This window comes from Ochotona curzoniae, unplaced genomic scaffold (assembly GCF_017591425.1).
Source record: "Ochotona curzoniae isolate NIBS_2020 unplaced genomic scaffold, NIBS_Ocur_1.0 scaffold_3208, whole genome shotgun sequence".
In the NCBI taxonomy this organism is placed as follows: Eukaryota; Metazoa; Chordata; class Mammalia; order Lagomorpha; family Ochotonidae; genus Ochotona; species Ochotona curzoniae.
The window spans coordinates 13,621,374-13,638,366 of NW_024467106.1; positions in this window are offsets into that span (position 1 = coordinate 13,621,374).

The following is a 16,993-nucleotide window of genomic DNA, read 5'->3' on the forward strand; positions in this document are numbered from 1 at the left end:
TACTATTGCTCTTACTTCTGTTTGCTTTTTCCACTCAGCCCTCAGAATCAATCTTTAACATCAGACCTATTATTTTCTCCATTGTACAGATGAGAAATTTTTATTGGAAGTTCAATTATCTGTCTGGGTTCTCGTGCTACCACATGGTGAGTTGTGTGAAATAGGCTCATGTGAACCCAGAGCCTCCAAATTTGCAGAGTGGGAAACTTGTGATTTCCTGGTGTATATGCAGACACTGTGTTACTGGATTCTCAGTTGTTTAAGATGCAGAAAAGCAGACCATGAAAGAGAAAATGCTCATCCACCAGGTCACTCCCACTTCAGGAGGAATGAGAGCATCTCTAGGTAAAACCAAGAGTCTTTGGGATTCTGAAGAGTACAGTTGCTGCTGTGAAGTCCCCCACATTATCCTCTGGCTTCGACATCGTACACCTCAATGTTGCTAAGAAGATTCCTTGTCTAACAAAGGGCAGATCCCTGGGCAATGAGAAGAGAACTCTGTTCTTTTTCTTACCTGGATTTGAGTCACAATTGTGTTCTAACTGAGAATCTTTTCCACCTGTCCAGAAGGTGGAGGTGACGATTAGTGCAGAGATTTGATGCTAACTGCTTCGATGCAGTACATAACCCCCAGACACCATTACTTATGGCAAGGACAGGTTGGCTGTATAGAGAGTATCTGGTTCACTGTGTTTGCAAAACCTCATAAATCACATTTGCAACACAAGGAAAATCATGTGAACATTATTTCAAACTTTCCAACAGTCCCATATGGCCACATGACTGTTCTGTGAGCCTGGGCTCTTCCACTGGACACACCCAGTTGCGCTGCCTCCAGCGTTCTAATGTGCTGGCCTTCTGCTGGGTCTCTCCAGAGACAAGGATTATGGAGGCTCGTTGGCATCTCAGAAGCCACGTGTCCCCTGGAAGGGATGGTTCTTTGTGGAATATTCAGGGAAAACAACATCAGTTTTTTTTATTGTAAACATCCAGGAATGAAATGCTGCGTTTCTGGTGGCTGGTTTGGGATAGCAGTATAACTTTTCTCCAAAGGTACAGATAGATAGCCCATGTCACAAGGAAATCGAAACATATCCAGGCTCGTTGAATGAGTTTTCTAGGAGATTTTTTGGGAGAAACTCATTTTTAAAAGATTTTCTTTAAAGAGCAGAACCCTGTGGACAAAGGAAATTTTATACTGCAACACCGTACAAATAGGAGCCACTTATGTTAAAGTGTAGGTATGTGGTAAGCATGCATATCCATATTTGTATCCGAAGACTCTATCCCACCCATTCCATCTTCTCTTTAACTACCTTTTATGTAGCTTTTCTTTGAACAGTTAAGTCCCTGAAGAATACAGTTTTTAAAACATTCCACAAACATTTTGAACAGGTGTTGGGAATACTTGAAAGTATGCCTTTCAAGGAACCCAAATACCGTTTCTTCACCTTCTCTCTCCCTCTGAGTCACTATTAGGTACTTCGTTTTTCTGTGCCTCAGTTTCCCATCTGTAAAGTAGAAGAGATGGAATAATATTGAATGTTCCAAGCACATGTCACAGCTTAGAACAAACTAGTGAGGGAGACACATGGTCTCGTTATTCCTTTGTAATGTCTTTCTGCCGGAAGTAAGGAAAGGCCAGCATGCACCCAATGCCATGTACCCCAGCAGTGGAACACCGACTGTGGAACGGAGCAGCATAACAGGGTTGCTGTGACATGTCAAGCTCTGAAACATTTCAATCAACTTCCACATGATAAAATCAGAAATGACAAGGGAGACAACAAAAAGCCCCAATTGTGACAGCAGCAGGGACCCCATGTTTGGCTAGAGAATGATAGTCAGGGCTGAAGCAGATTCCAGGCAATCAAAGGAAAGCTCAGCATCTATTTGCCAATCCCTTACAAACTATCATTGAAACATCATCAAGCCAAAAGCTTGACAGAGGGCTCTTCTCATTACTCTGTTATATCAAGTGAACATCTTATAACTCCTGTTGGCATATGCTTGACTACGGATGGGACTTGCTTTCTCACAATATTCTTGTTTTAAGATTTATTGATATATTTGAGGTTAGGATTGCAGAGAGGAGAAAGAGGGAGAAACCGCTTCATGTGGTGGTTCACTCCCCAAATGGCCACCATTGCCAGGTTTGGTCCAAGATGAAGCAGGAGCCAGGAGCTGCTTCCACGTCTCCCATGTGGGTGTCAGGGCCCAAGCACTTGAATCATCTTTCAAGACAGCAGCTGGGATTGAACCAGGAATCATATGGGACACCAGGCTGCGGCGTAACCCACTACATCGGAATGCTGGTCCCCCTCATGCTATTCTGCCACGTAGTGCACTGAGCAATTCTACCTCAGGTTTTCCAGTTTCTTGCTTTATTCTGCATCTTGGTATCAGCCATAAGAAATGGCTAGCTTCCACATCTTGTATCTGCCACTTCTCCTGGACTTTAGATAACTTCTCTGACCCTTGTTTCTCAATCACATTCCCAGCTCTGTGACATGATCCCACCAGCCCATGCATTTTAAAGTGCATTACGGACCATAAGAATGGCATTCAAGTGTGTTTCTTTTCTTTTTTGTAATGAATCTGCTTCTGTTTTAGATTTTTTTTTAATTATCTGAAAGGCAGAGAAACAGACAAGAGTGCCCTTCTACTGGCCTGCTCTGCACTGTGCACACCCACTGGACTTGGGCTGAACTAAAGCCAGTCAGAGAATTCAAACTAGGTTTCCCATGTATGGGGTAGAAACCCAACTGTTGGAGTCATCACTTTCTGTCTCTGCAGGTGCATTTTAGCAGGAAGTTGGAAGCAGAAGCTGAGCTGAGATTTAAACCCTGGAACGCTGATCCTGGATGCTGATGTCCTCACCGGCATCTCAACTCCTATGCCATTTCCCTGTTCCTAACCGTTAGTATTTCTCTGGGAGAAATGGCTATTTACATTTTCAAAAGCAATTTATCTCCACAATCATTTCCCAAATTAAATGCAAGAGAAGTCTAGTTCCATGAAATTTTTATTTTTTTTTAAATGACTGTTCTGGAGGGCTACAAGCCTTTAGGGATTCACTGAACAAATAAAACTGAGTTTTCAGTTATGCGAGAGCATTTACGCAGACCTTTTCAGTATCTTTAAGGTAAAAATGTTATCGAACTACAGAAGCTTTTGTTTCCCTCCAAGGGATTACTTATCTTCATTTCCTGCATCTAATTAGTGGAAAACAAGATTTGAGAATCAGTGATCTATATTATTTGCTGTTAAGGGAAATATGATGACCATTTTAAAACTGAAATAATAAAAGCCAGGAACCCTCAAAAGATAAGGAGTAGAAAACTCAGTTCACTTCATTGTTTCTAGACTCTGGTTGGTTTTGTTTTGTTTGGTTTTTGTATGTTTCTTTTCTTCACTTTTGTTTCCGCTCTGACATTTGTATTTAGAATCACCTGGTAGTCTGCCAGAAATGCAAATATTCATGCCCTTCCCCAGACCTATTGAATCAGAAAGTCTGGGGAGGGAAAGCAGCAGTTTATGTCTTAGCAAGCCCTCCAAAGTGGTTCTGATGCAAGCCAGAGTTTCAAAAGCTCAGGCTCTGAATCACTGATTTACTCACTTAGTAATATTGGCCTTTTCCAATTTTACATGTCCCAGCTGGGGCAATAAATTGGATGGTCACACTAAATATAACTACGCTGGCTAAAACGTGCTCTTAAATAATTCCCTTCTCTTTGGTAAATGGCAGCTGTACACAATCACATACACACACCTACACATGCTTGGAAACCCCAGGGTCCTCCTCCAGACACGAATGTCCTTTACACATTCTGGCTAGTGCAGAGTTAGTGTCTGGCGCCTCAGAGCATTCAGATCCCCACTGGGCAGAGCTGCTTCAGAAGAATCAATGCTCTTCAAGAGACAATTAGATGACTGCTGTAGCAGGTGCTTAGCACAGTACATGCTGAACGGGGAACATCCAATTTATACCATCTAATATAAAGTCATCTTGGGTTTCCTTTGCTTTTCCCTGACACACTCTCCATGCCAAAAATTATAGGATTTGGATATGAGCAGATGAAGAAAATAGCACCAGACCTCCCTCTGTAGGGCTCTGTAGGGCTTCCATCAAGGTCCAAGCTGACAAATGCTTTGATTGGGATAAGTATGGGTGGAGTGGCAGAAGTGGGTAGACTGTGCAAGGATGGGAAGACAGGCAGTGCAAAAACCCAGGGACAAGAAGAGCATCACACACTGGGGAAGCTGCAAGTGGCACAGATGGCCAGAGCTTGCAGTTATGCTCGGGAACAAATGGGGAAGAATGATGATGATAAGAGATAAATAAGAAAATGTCAGCAGGAGCCTGATCTTAAAAATAAAAATTATTTTGAAGGCAACGGGGAGCCATAGAAGCCTCCTCAGCAAGGAGGCTGCAAATTCCTTTTCGTGTTTTCGGAAGCTAGTTCAGGTTACTGTACACCAGAGCGTGACTAGACCCGACAAGGCGAGAGTTACGCATGTATCCCAGTGAGAGTCAGCACTTTCTCGGATGTGTATGTTAACAGGAAGCTTAACCAGCAGCATATCTGGACCAGGGGTGGGGTAGGGGATGAGTATTCTACATGACATCTCAACATCCAAGTCATATAATTGCTTCACAATATCGTTTTTACCATGTAGTACATGAGTATTATCTCATTGAAATAATTTTAAAAGTATAAGAACACAAAACCAAATACACAAATAACTGGCCAAAAAGACCTACTTAAATTTCTTTCTTCCACTTTTTCCCACTGTTAGCCACTATGTACTCTTAGGTATGCAATCTCCCAGACCTATTCTATACAGTACACATATATGCACCCTGAGTGACAACATAGAAGAGCAATCACTCACATGATACTAGCTACAGTTCACACTACGTGCACCAACTCAATTCATACACACAACATAATGATATAAAATACATATACCTATACCAATTTACCAATCACATGGAGCCTATTAGCCTGCAACGTCCTTTTTCCATTTTGAACATGTGGTAGTTAGTACACCTTGATGTTTAAACTCAGGATCATCTGTCCCCTTCATAGCCAGTTCAGATTAGCACAGAGTTTAATTCCATCAGTCTCCTCCACTAGTGGACTGAATCAAATTCCCTAGGAAACTTCTTCTAATGATCCACAGTGTTGTTCTGCCAGCATCCCCCCAGCTACTACTGTTATAAAACAACTGCTTCCCTGAGAGACAGAATGCAGGGCAGAGGCGGCTGTTCCCATAACTCAACTCTACTTTTAAATTCTCATAGCGCCCCCTGTGAGTTCCTTCTTCATACTACTATTCGATTTCTTGCTCCCCTGCATTGAATGGAAATGTTTCAAACACTCTTTCAAATCAGTGAAGTCCAAGGATATCTAGCAGATAAACAGTTGTTGCTAATTTTTGCTAATTTACTGATGTTTTCCAAAGAATTGTTTCACCTCCTACAGCCTTGAATTTCTCAGATGTCAAGTGACAATAGTTCTCACTTCCTACTTCATTTGTTTCCGGCCTCATATCTTGGGAGAATCTACACAGTCACAGAGAGTCATAAAAACCCCCTACTCCAGTAGAATGATTGGCAGCATGCACAGCACTTCTTGAAGGGAACTACTTCCCAAATTTAAAAAATTACATAGGTGAATCTTAAGGATGAATGTGTCTAAGGGTTCTCAAATGTCCTGCTTTCTACCCCTTGGCAAGAAAAGCCCAGAAGGTATGAAGGCAGTCCATGAACTCTTTTCAATACTTCAAAAATGCTAACAGGAATCATATATTTCCCCAGTGAAATCAGACTTTAATTGCTTTTGGTAGGAATTATATCAACTAAAATTGGTGCCTATTGGAAAATGAAGTATTCCTTAACAAATTTGACTTAGTAGATGTACTTGTTAAGACATCAGAGTTCTATGGATATAAAGGTTGGTGAAGGAGAACATATTTGTGTTTCATAATGGGGAATCTCAGCCCCGGGGATCTTCATATTTTGCAGACAAGAGAAGTGGAGCAGGAAGAAGAAAGTTGTGCCTGAGATTCTCCCAACTACTTCTTCACAGTTCCTTCTTTTTGTTTGGTCTTGTCTGTTGGACTACAGCACTGCTGGTGCTAGTCTGAAGCACCCTTTCTGATCTGCCCTTAAACTCAACTACAGCCACGCTGATCACACCCATTTCCATTAGGGTAAAGCTACCCTTCACTACTTAGAATGTAGTATTCTTCAGAGTCTGGCCTCACCATCCTTTGCAGTCCACCAAGCCTCGCAGTGCTTGATCCCTGAATGCATCATGCTTTCTCTACGCTGTTCTGTGTCTTTCTACATTATTACTCCATCAAGAGAATGTCTTTTGTACACCTGTTTTTCTACAGTGTCTCATTCTTCAGATCTTAGTTTTCTCAGGCCTCCTGCAGGTCTCTCCATCACCAGTCCCTCACTGCAGGATCAATCAATTGCCTGTCCTTGATTTATGGAACCCAGGCTTCCCTTTGGCATTCGCCTTTTAAAAGCTCAATGTCTATCTCCTCCATGGGTGGTAGATTACAGCAAAATAACGAGTTCTAACACAGGTAGACATCCAATCCCATGTCTTCTGATTCCTGATAGAAGGACTTCTTATGGTGCTGTACATTGAAACTGTTTTGAAAACATTGAACACTTGGATTCCCCCCAACTCATGGAGCCCACAATTTGAGAAAAAGTTCTCTAGTGTTAATAGTTATTGAACTACCAAAGAAGGCAAATATTAATGACATTAGCTTCTATTCACCAAACTGAAAATTCATGGGAGAGGCTTAAAGAATCTTCCAGACAGAAACATTTGGAGCAAATTCACCTCAAATGATTTTAAGCTGCAAACTACACCAAAGAGACCTGACACTTGTGCAAGAGAGGATCCAGATTGTGTTGGGAGCCCTGGCCTCATTACATTAACATCACTCGTGTGGCACTTTCTTCTGCTCTTCTGATTTCCACCAACCATAGTATCAAACAGGGAAGGTAGCGTCTTTACACTTGTTTCCAGGAACTGAATGTTACCCTCCACAGCTTTGGCTCTTAAAATACTGTCTCAGAGCCAGAACTGTGTCACAGCACACAAAGCTGCTATCTGCAACACAGGCTACCCATCTGGGTCTGGTATACGGCCCTGCTGCTCCACTTCAGATCCACATATTGGATCTGGGTAAAGCACGGAATACAGCCCAAGTCCTTGGGATGCTATCCACATGGTAGACCCGGAAATAGCTCCTTGTTCCAGGTTTCAGCCTGGCCTAGCACTGGCCACTGCAGCTGATGGCGGAGTGAACCAGCAGATTAAAGATTCTATGTTTCTCTCTCTTTCTTCTGCTTTTAATCTTGCACTTTCTTTCACTGTCTCCATAACACTGACCTTCAGATAAATAAATAAATCTTTAAAAGCAAGAACAAACAAAAGATAAAAACAATATCCTACCTTCAGAAATCCCCAGCCTGGCCTCCTTCTGCTACTTAAGAGGCAAGAAAACAAGCAATTAGTCGTGTCATTCCAAGCTTAACATCAAAAAACACAGGTTTTTGTAATGTTCAAACACTATACACTTAATTCACAAAGTGCTTTAATCTGCATTTTTTTAACACGTAATGTTGTCTTCTTTTTTTTTTTTAATCAGAAAAAGAAAAATAATATCTAAAAGATATCTAATGACTTTCCTGGGATCTAACTGAAGATTCTGTTTAATAACAGGGTGATCAAATTAAACTATTGAGTTTTAACTCTATCTTACTGTGGTCTAGAAAGAGGGTTACTTAATCTCTCTGACCTTTAGTTTTCTATATAATGAACATAACAACCCCGCCAGGGTTATGAGATAGAATGAGAGAGAGAATATACTTATCACAGTTAAAGACACCTACTGATACCCAACACCTGGAACTTAAAAACTCCACATCTCCTTTCTGATCAGGTTGCCTCACACGTGCCCTGGGGCTTTCAGTAGACCAAGGAAGTTTCTGGAATGCAGTTCTCCTGTGTTTAGGAGGTCTTGGTGTCCTTACACAACCTCTCTGAATTTCAGTTCCCTCAATTCTAAATTAGGAAGAATAATTACAATTTCTCCTTTGGAGGGTTATTCTGAGGAATGAATACTTGGAAAGGACTTAAACACAGGGTTGGGCACATAGCCAACACCAAATATAAAAATATCATCCTAGTAGCTGTTTGCTAATACTAACATTGTACCCCTCCCCCACGAAATTTGATACACACTGGCTCATTCCATGATCTGAATGTAGTTCCATCTGGCTCAAAAAGAGAAAACAAAACTCCTGTAATTTCCCTACTGAAGGCCCCCTCATCCTTTTTTGTCTTTCTATTGACATTAGAGAATCATAGATTCTCAAGTGTAGAAAGATTTCCCAAGGCAATTCACCTAATTCCTCCAGCGTTGGAATTCTTTGATGCCAAGTGGCCATTAGACATATACTTGAATGCTTCTGGTAATGGGTATCACACTACCTATTGAGGCAGGCGACTCTTTATCGCCTTCTAAATGCTGACCTTCCCGATATAAAGGCACAATGCAAGGCGTAGTGGCTTTTCCCCTTTGTCTCATTTCCCTCCTTCATGTCTAGCTGAATCCACAGAAGTCATGTCGAATTTGCAGAAGCTGTGCCTCAGCAACATTTTTCTACAGACTGTAACAAACTTGAATCACATTTCTTGGTCATTTTTTTTCCTCCCTCTTTCTGAAAAAAAAAGTCTTAAGCACATTTCACCATTCGAAGGATTTTTTTTTCCCCCCTTTCCTTTTCTGGTTCCCACTGGGATGAAAAGCAATAAAAAGTCAGGAAGAAGTATAGGTTTGCCTTCTGGCTTTGTCATTTAGACGAATAGCACCGTAAAAAAGCGGTGAATGCTATCGGTTAGAGTGAACTCCTTCCTCTGCCCTGTGTGTTCTGCCGAGTTCCGATGCAGGAGTTTGGATGGGGAACGTTTTTTTCTGAAGATGGATAAGTTGGTGAGTTAAAGATTTTGCATTAAAAACAGACTCTGGTTATAATATCCTCCTGACAGTCACATTGTGGTTCTTCTGTTTTGTGAGTCATATAAATAAATCTCAGGGGGCACCTAGGATATCTAGGGGCATCGTGATGGATCTGCCAATCAAAGCATAATAAAATAGAGCAGCTGCCAGCCAGCCCTTACAGCTATCAAAGTGTCTGTCTGCATTCTGGCAACCCTGTTCTTTCCCCATCCCCCAGAGTCAGCTTCCCCAGCTTCTCATTTTATTGTCCTTCGTATTTTTAATCAGTTTCCTTGATCTGCCTCTACTGGCTTTAGAAAGTCCCATGAATAGACAGCATGTGACGATCTTGTAATATTTTGCACTTTCCAATGAAAACTATGCTAGTTGGGAATGTGAATATTTAATCACAGATAAAGTGCCTGAAAAGTTGCAAAGCAATTTTCCATTAAGATGTGGAGATATTCAGAAGATGTTTTCACCTTATTTGAAAAGCTTACCAGGCAGAAGATGTTGGGCCAAGATGCCAGGACAGCACCCGCGGATCTAAATCGCCTGTCGTGCCCTTCTCGAATTGAAATGTGAATTGAGACTATAGTTAATGCAGAACAGAGAAAGCGCTTTATGGTACAGCACACTCTCCAACTTTGCTCTCCAATGAGCAAAGCAAGGAGCGGAAAGGTGGGCAATATGCCTTTGATGCAGGAGGGACAGAGGCTGAAGGTTAAATGTGGCTGACATTTTTCTCCCATGAAAATGTGGCCACATTAAAAAGAATGAAATTCTACCATTTGCAACCAAACGATCCCAACTAGAAACCATTATGCTCAATGAAATAAGTCAATCCCCAAGGGACAAATATCATATATTCTCTCTGATATAAGGCAACCTTCATGCAAAATATAAGATCAATAGCCCTTTCAATACTGTTTTTGCTGCATCTCATGGGTTTTGATATTTTTGGTTTTATTTTCATTTCTTCAAAATAGTTTCTTTTCTCTTACTAAACTCTTCACTGACTCATAGGTCATACCGTAACATCATTTTCTCCAAGAAGGTTCTTGAGTTTTCTTTTTCATTTCTTCAGGGACACATTGGTCAATCAATTGCATGTATTTAACTTCATGACATTGTCAATTTCTATTTTTTTCCTGTTGTTGATTTTATTTTACGACTATTCATTTAAGAGGATGTAGAGTAACTCTGTCATAGAGACTCTCATATCCAGATGTGAGGAGATGATGCAGTACGCATCTCTACTTCCAAACCAAAGATGGACTCCTAGTGAAACTGCTCAACATATCTTAATCATAGGATGCTGGACTGCCTGCCATTGCCCATACCCATGTCAGGATACCCTTAAGTAGCAGAATAATGGAATTCTACTGTTTATGGAGAACTTACTGCTGTAATAATGTAGGGACAATCAGTGGCTAGGAGGGAGTTTGGGGATGGGATAAGGGAAATCCAAGAGCCAATGGAATTGTAGCATAAAATTTAAAAATTAATTTATGGACACAGTAATGCATTGAAATGCAAAATGTACATGTGAGATTCCACCATGGGTGACTGATGAGGGCTACTTCTCCTGGAGGAGGACACAGATTTGAGTGGCGTGGAAGGAATCTGACCAAAGTTGCAGTGTTTCTCTACAGCTGGGCCTTGACACAGGTCATTCTGATTCCAACTTAGTCCTTTTTTTCCACTAAAGCACATTTTTCTTTCAACAGCCAAAAAAATCTATTTGGTGGAGAATGGATAGGTAGGAGAGTGAGGGGGAGATTATATAGATAATGATAGGAATGATGATGGTGATAATGACCGTTGGTAGTGTTGACAAATTACATCATCTTCAGGTTTTGAATTCTACTAGAGTCAATATGACTTTACTAAGATGACATGAGTAATTATTCAAATCCAGTTCTGAGTAGATTTAGCATTTTCCTTTGAAAAAAATATTTCTTTTTAAAAAGTTGTTCATTTTTTATTGGAAAGGCAGTTATACAGAGAGGAGAGTCAGAGAAAAATATCTTCCATCTGCTGGTTTACTCCCCAAGTTGCCACAACGGCTGGAGCTAAGCCTACCAGAGGCCAACAGCATCTTCCTGGTCTCCCACACAGGTGCAGAAACCCAAGGTTTTGGGCTGTCCACGTCTGCTTTCCCAGGCCACAAGCAGAGAGCTGGATGGGAAGTGGAGCTACATGGGATCCCAGTACCTGCAAGGCAAGGACTTTAGCCACTAAGCTACCGTAACCAGGCTCTGTTCATTATTTTTATTTGAAAGCCAGAATTACAGAGAGATAGGGAGATAGACAGGGAGAGAGATCTTCCATTCACGGGTCGTCCAGTTTGGAGACTTGTACAAGCACCCTAGCCCTGAACCTTCAAATGTCCTTTTGGATACAGAGGACTATTGAACTTCTTAGCCTGCATGATGACAGGAGCCAAATAAGACACTTCTTCTCTCATACCTGCCTCTGGCCTATGGATTTTGTTTCTTCAAAAAGCCCTTATTAATACAGTGGGAGAGACTGGGAACATGGAGTTGGGGCAAGAAAGTTCAAAGGCAGTGAGGAAATTTTATAAGGCTTTCAGAACTTCACTCAACTAAGACAGCTCACACAGGACCTATTATGAATATAACAAGGGCTTGGAATTGAGGAAGAGATGCTAGGAGTAAACTAGCAGAGGCAGTTATAATCTCAAGCATGCATTGATCACCTAATGCATATAATTGCAGTACACAAAAAGGTGGCTTGGATGGGGATCTTACCAAAAAAAAAAAAAATCCTTGAGAATTACAAAGTTATTTCTTAGCCTTTATGATTATCATTTCAGAGGAGTGTAAGAGGTTGAATTACAATGAGTAGGGCATTGTCAGGTGCAGGTAACAACACTCCTCAGAGATATTTGTGGTCACAAGGTGAATATTATAGTAACATGAAGGCTTAAAGAAATATCAAAGTCAAAGTGTCTCCTATCGCTCCATTTCTTTTAAGGTAAGAATAGAGAATTTTCATATTTAACAGAAGAATTCAGCAGAGAAGGAGAGATTAAAGATACAGTAGAGAGAAGGTGAAATCAGCAGAGAGCTCCAATGCGACCTTGGAGGACTTTAATTCAAAAAGAAGGGTCACTGCCTCAGGAGTCTATGCTCACTGAAGTTCTTGATCAGTGAATGAGTTACGTCCGATTCCTAAAGTTAGGAGCTCTCAAAACAGGAGAAAGGGGGCTCTGGGTTCAAATCCTGTTTCTGTCACTTTCTGATTCTGTAATGTTGAATAAATTCACTGAATCCTAAGAGCCTCAATGTCTGCATTTGTGAAAAGGCTGCAGTATTTACATCCATTCCTCAGCTCCTTGGTTTGCCCCAAAGCACTGTTGACCAAACTTGATGCTTAATAACACTTTAGTGATTTGTTTTTTCACAGAATCCTCGGGTCAAATGAAACAGCTAACAGCTCCATGAATTAAGTATTAGGATCCAAAAACCTATGAGTATGAATGTCCTCTCACACAAAATACATCATTTAGAAAAAAAAGGTAATATGGTCACTTCATTCTTAAATCAGTGCTATCACTTACTCATGGAGCATATGCACATGTAAGCATTACACAATTGGAATCAAATGGGTACTACAATCCTCATTTTCTACTCTGTGTTGATCTTGGTGCAATACTTGATGCTATAACAGTGAAACTCCTAGGCTGAAGCCGTTGTATAGCAGTCTAATCTTTCACCTGTCAGTACCTGCACCCCATCTGGGTGCTGCATTGAGTAGCTATTCCACTTCTGATACAGCTCCCTGCTTATGGCCTGGGAAAGCCATAAGGGAAGTGAACAAGTGGATGGAAGATCTCTATCTTTGTGTCTCTCCTTCTCTCTAAAAATCTGCCTTCCAAAGAAGAATAAATAAATTATTTTAAACAGTTATCCCTACAGTTTAGTATTAAAGTATGAAGGATCAGGCTGTGGGCTGTGGCATAGCAAGCTAAGCCTCCACTAGTGTGTGGGCATCCATACGGATGCTAGTTCAAGTCACAGCTGCTCCACTTCTGATCCTGCCCCCTGCTGGTGACTTGGGAAGGAGGAAGACGGTCCAAGTGCATGGACTGCTGCCCTCAATGTGGCAGACTTAGAAGAGGCTCCTTGCTCCATTTTGGAACTGCCCAGCTCTAACTGTTGTGGCCATTTGGGGAGGGAAGTGATCTATGAAAGCTCTCTCCTTCTCACTCTGTAACATTGCCTTTCAAATAAGAGATAAAAGTAAATTTTTTTAAAGTAATTAAAAATCTTGGAAAATTAATATGAAATGGATAATATGAAAGAGTATGCATGGATTTCAAAAAACATTTAGCACCAGAATACAATTACCTTGCAATTCCACTTTTCCCTAAAATGTTTTTAAATATTTATTTATGTGAAAGACAGAATGACAGAGATTGGAATGAGAACTGGAGAGGGTTTCCATCTGCCAGTTTAGTTCCCCAGGTGCCAGCAATAGCCAGGAGTGGGCTATGATGAAGCCAGGAGCTCCAAACTCCATTTAGACCTCCCAGATATGAAGCAAGTCCCCAAGTACTTAAGTTATCATCCATTGCCTTCCCACACATATGTTTTAGGGAGGCAGATCAGAAACAGGAGAGCCAGGATTCGAACCAGCACTCTGATACGAGATATGGATGTCCAAAGGAAAAGTTTAACCAGTTACACGACAACGCCCACCTCCTCACTACAAGCATTTTGAAATACTCTCATCTATGATGTCATTGAGAGGACTGAAGCTGATTGGATCTTGGAAGTGTGAACTATAACCGAGCTGTGTGAATCCTTCAGTAATTAGAGGGTATCTGACAGATGTGCGGGATGACTGAACTTTTCTTTACCATGTTCAATATATTTCAGTGACTTCCTAACATCTTCTATGATCTCTGGGCACTCCTGAAATATTTTGGGAACTTTCATCATAAATGCTAAATTAAATTGTATATCCACAATATATCTAATACACAACCAGCTCTTAAAATTAATAAAGAAAAGTCAAGCAGACTAGCTTGATAAAGGAAAGGAAGATATTAACAGGAAAATAACAGAAGAGAAAATTCTAATGGCCAAAACAAGCCTAAAGTAGAATTAGGCTTCTCTGGTTGTTAGGGAAATAAAATAAAAACAACAATAATATAGCATTTTCCTGCACCTAATGCATGAAAACGAAAGATTGATTCCACCTGATTGTGGAAGAGCATGTAGGAAAATAAAAACTCTCTCATACCACCACTGAGAATATAAATTGCTGCAGCATTTTTGGAAATTAAGCTGCAAGTGTCTAATAAAACTTAAAAACTATACCCATTTAGCATAGCAATTCCACTTGAAGAAATTCAACCCAGAGAAACAGAGACACCACTATATGGGAATATATAGTTGAAGGCCATTATTGCAAGGTGGTATCATAGCATAAAACAAAGAATGGAAACAACCCAGATGCCTGTCAATAGTAGCATAATTCTGATGCCTGTGTTCTATGGAGTGTTGTTGGTTATCAAAAGAAGGAGTGAGGTCTATGTGTACTGACTCAAAGGAATGTCTACGAGACATTGGTAGTGGAAAAGGCGTTAAGTAGACTGAATGGTTCTAGTATGAATATTGCTGTTTGGCTGGAGATAGAAGAAAAATAAAACTATGTGTATAGGCTTATGGAACAATATATAAGACAAGAACTTAACAATATACTTCACTGTTGTTGTTACAATAACGGGAGGTGGCACTGTAGACAGGAATCTGGAAGCAAAAGGACAAACAACTGGTTGTATCTGTGTGCATCAAAGAGCTGTTTTGCAGGTGGCAACCAACATTTGTTGTCCTTGGAAGCTTGAATAGAAAATTCAAGGATGAGTTCACTCATCTGTTTGCTTTTCCCTCTTACACATATTCAACGCACCTGTAGCACTGTGCTAAGCACGGAATAAGGATTTTCTGTGTCTGGGTGTTCTGTCTTTGATTTTCTTTCTCTGTGCACCTCTATTACTTTGCTGCATGACTCTCCATCTATTTTCTTCTCCATTTTTCTCTCCCTCCCTGTACCTCTGCACTCTCCCTCTCTCTTTTGGTCTTATGCCAAATGACGGAATCGATGAAGACTACCAGGAGGCACCGACCCTTGGGGAGATTACCTTCTGCAGGGCTGAAGATCAAAATGCTTTTGGATGGAGAGGAAGGATGCGGAGGCTGTCGTGCCAGGCCGACTTAATTTTGATGAAGAACAGGGTAAGCCTTCCACTTAGAAAAGTAGGGAACTGAGGACTTATGGGGAATAAAAGAGGCTTAGATTATGACATGAAGTCAACAGGAGATGAATGGGGGGGATTGTCGTTCAGCGATCCTCCCTGGGTGGTTTTGAAATTCATCTTTCTGAAGGCAGGAGTCTGGGCTCAAGCATCTCTGAAAGCATCTTCAGAATCTAATTCCTTTATTTATCTGAGTCTGTGTCTGAGATGTATTGGCAGACGGATTCCCTTACACTCCCTATCACTGTATGTTTTCTGTTATTTGTGCTTCAACATCAGTTGTTCCTACCCATCTCCCCCAAGTCCTGCCACACAAGAGAAACACAAGATTCCAGCTACGTGCACCATCCCAAGCAGCCTACCTCTCCTCCCTTTACCCCTCATCCTTTACCCAAAATATCAGCCTCTCTTTTCAGCACCCAGAAGGCCAGAATTCTAAACCAATTCTGCCTGTCTTCCTGGGCAATGGTCCTGGCAGATACTGCAGAAAGGTCAGATGGCAGGGCCACGGGCTGGGCTCCCACAAGCTGTGTCCTAGTTTTCCAGAGTAAGCTGTCAGAAATTGTCTCAGTGTAGTTCCTCCCACCCCTTCCTGAGTCTGAAGAAATAGCAGATCCCCTTTCTGAGTCGAGAAATATCGTTGCCAGCCCTGAGAGAAGCCTTCTGCTCAAGGAAAGCCAGGCCTGAGACACTGCCATCAGACCCCTTTGTCTGTGTCCTGGGACAACCGCCAAGACCTGGGCATCTTGGCTGGGGATGTGGAAGGGCCCTGTTCTGATCCCATCTGCTCAGAGTTAGAGACAGAAGCCAGATCCCCGCCCCTTCCCCTCTCCTCCCAAACCCCATGGATGAGTGGCTTTTCAGAAATGAAAACCCAGAGCCCTGTCATGCAATTCTTCCTGCTTGACAAAGGTAGAAGCTAAATATAGAAAGGTACAGCTAGCTCTGCTGCAAAGTAAGCAAATCCAATCTGCCACGTGGCTTCTGAAGGTTTCCTCTCCTTTGCTGGCACCCAGTCCAGGGGATGAATGTAGTGGAAGGCCACCAGATGTTGTACCACACTGAATCCTGGCTGGAATCTTTCGCTGATAGGTGAGGCTGTAGAAACTAATGAGCTTGCCTGGACTCCTCAGTTTCCATCCCCAAACAGCCTTGACCTTTCTCCACAGGGCACATTGTTCCAAGCACTGCTACTTTCAAAGCAACATCTCTAAGATGGGGATGGGGAGTGATGTGCAGATTTTGCCTGTGTATATATCAAGCATTTTATATGCACCATCTTATTCAAGCTACACTACCGTAGTATGGGCTAGTTAATCCCTTTTGGTAGATCTCTACACAGAAGTTAATATATTAACTGATACATCTAACGGCTCATTGCTGGAAGCTCAAGTTGATTTCCTTTGCTCCAGAGAACCCTGTGTAATTAAAATAAGCAGGAAGGTAGCTAGCAAGGAGGGCTGGGGACCTCAGACACTCCTTGCAGCTACACCTATGCTGCTTACCACTGCAGTCTCACCTGTACCACCCAAATGTCTCCTTTTGTAGTAACAGAGAATAAATGGCAGCTTTCGCAATTTCTCTACTTTGAGCTGGTGTTTGGTAAACTGATGGAGTGGCTGGTGGCATCCAGCAAAGTTTTGTTTTGTTTTGTTTTTGTTAATTATA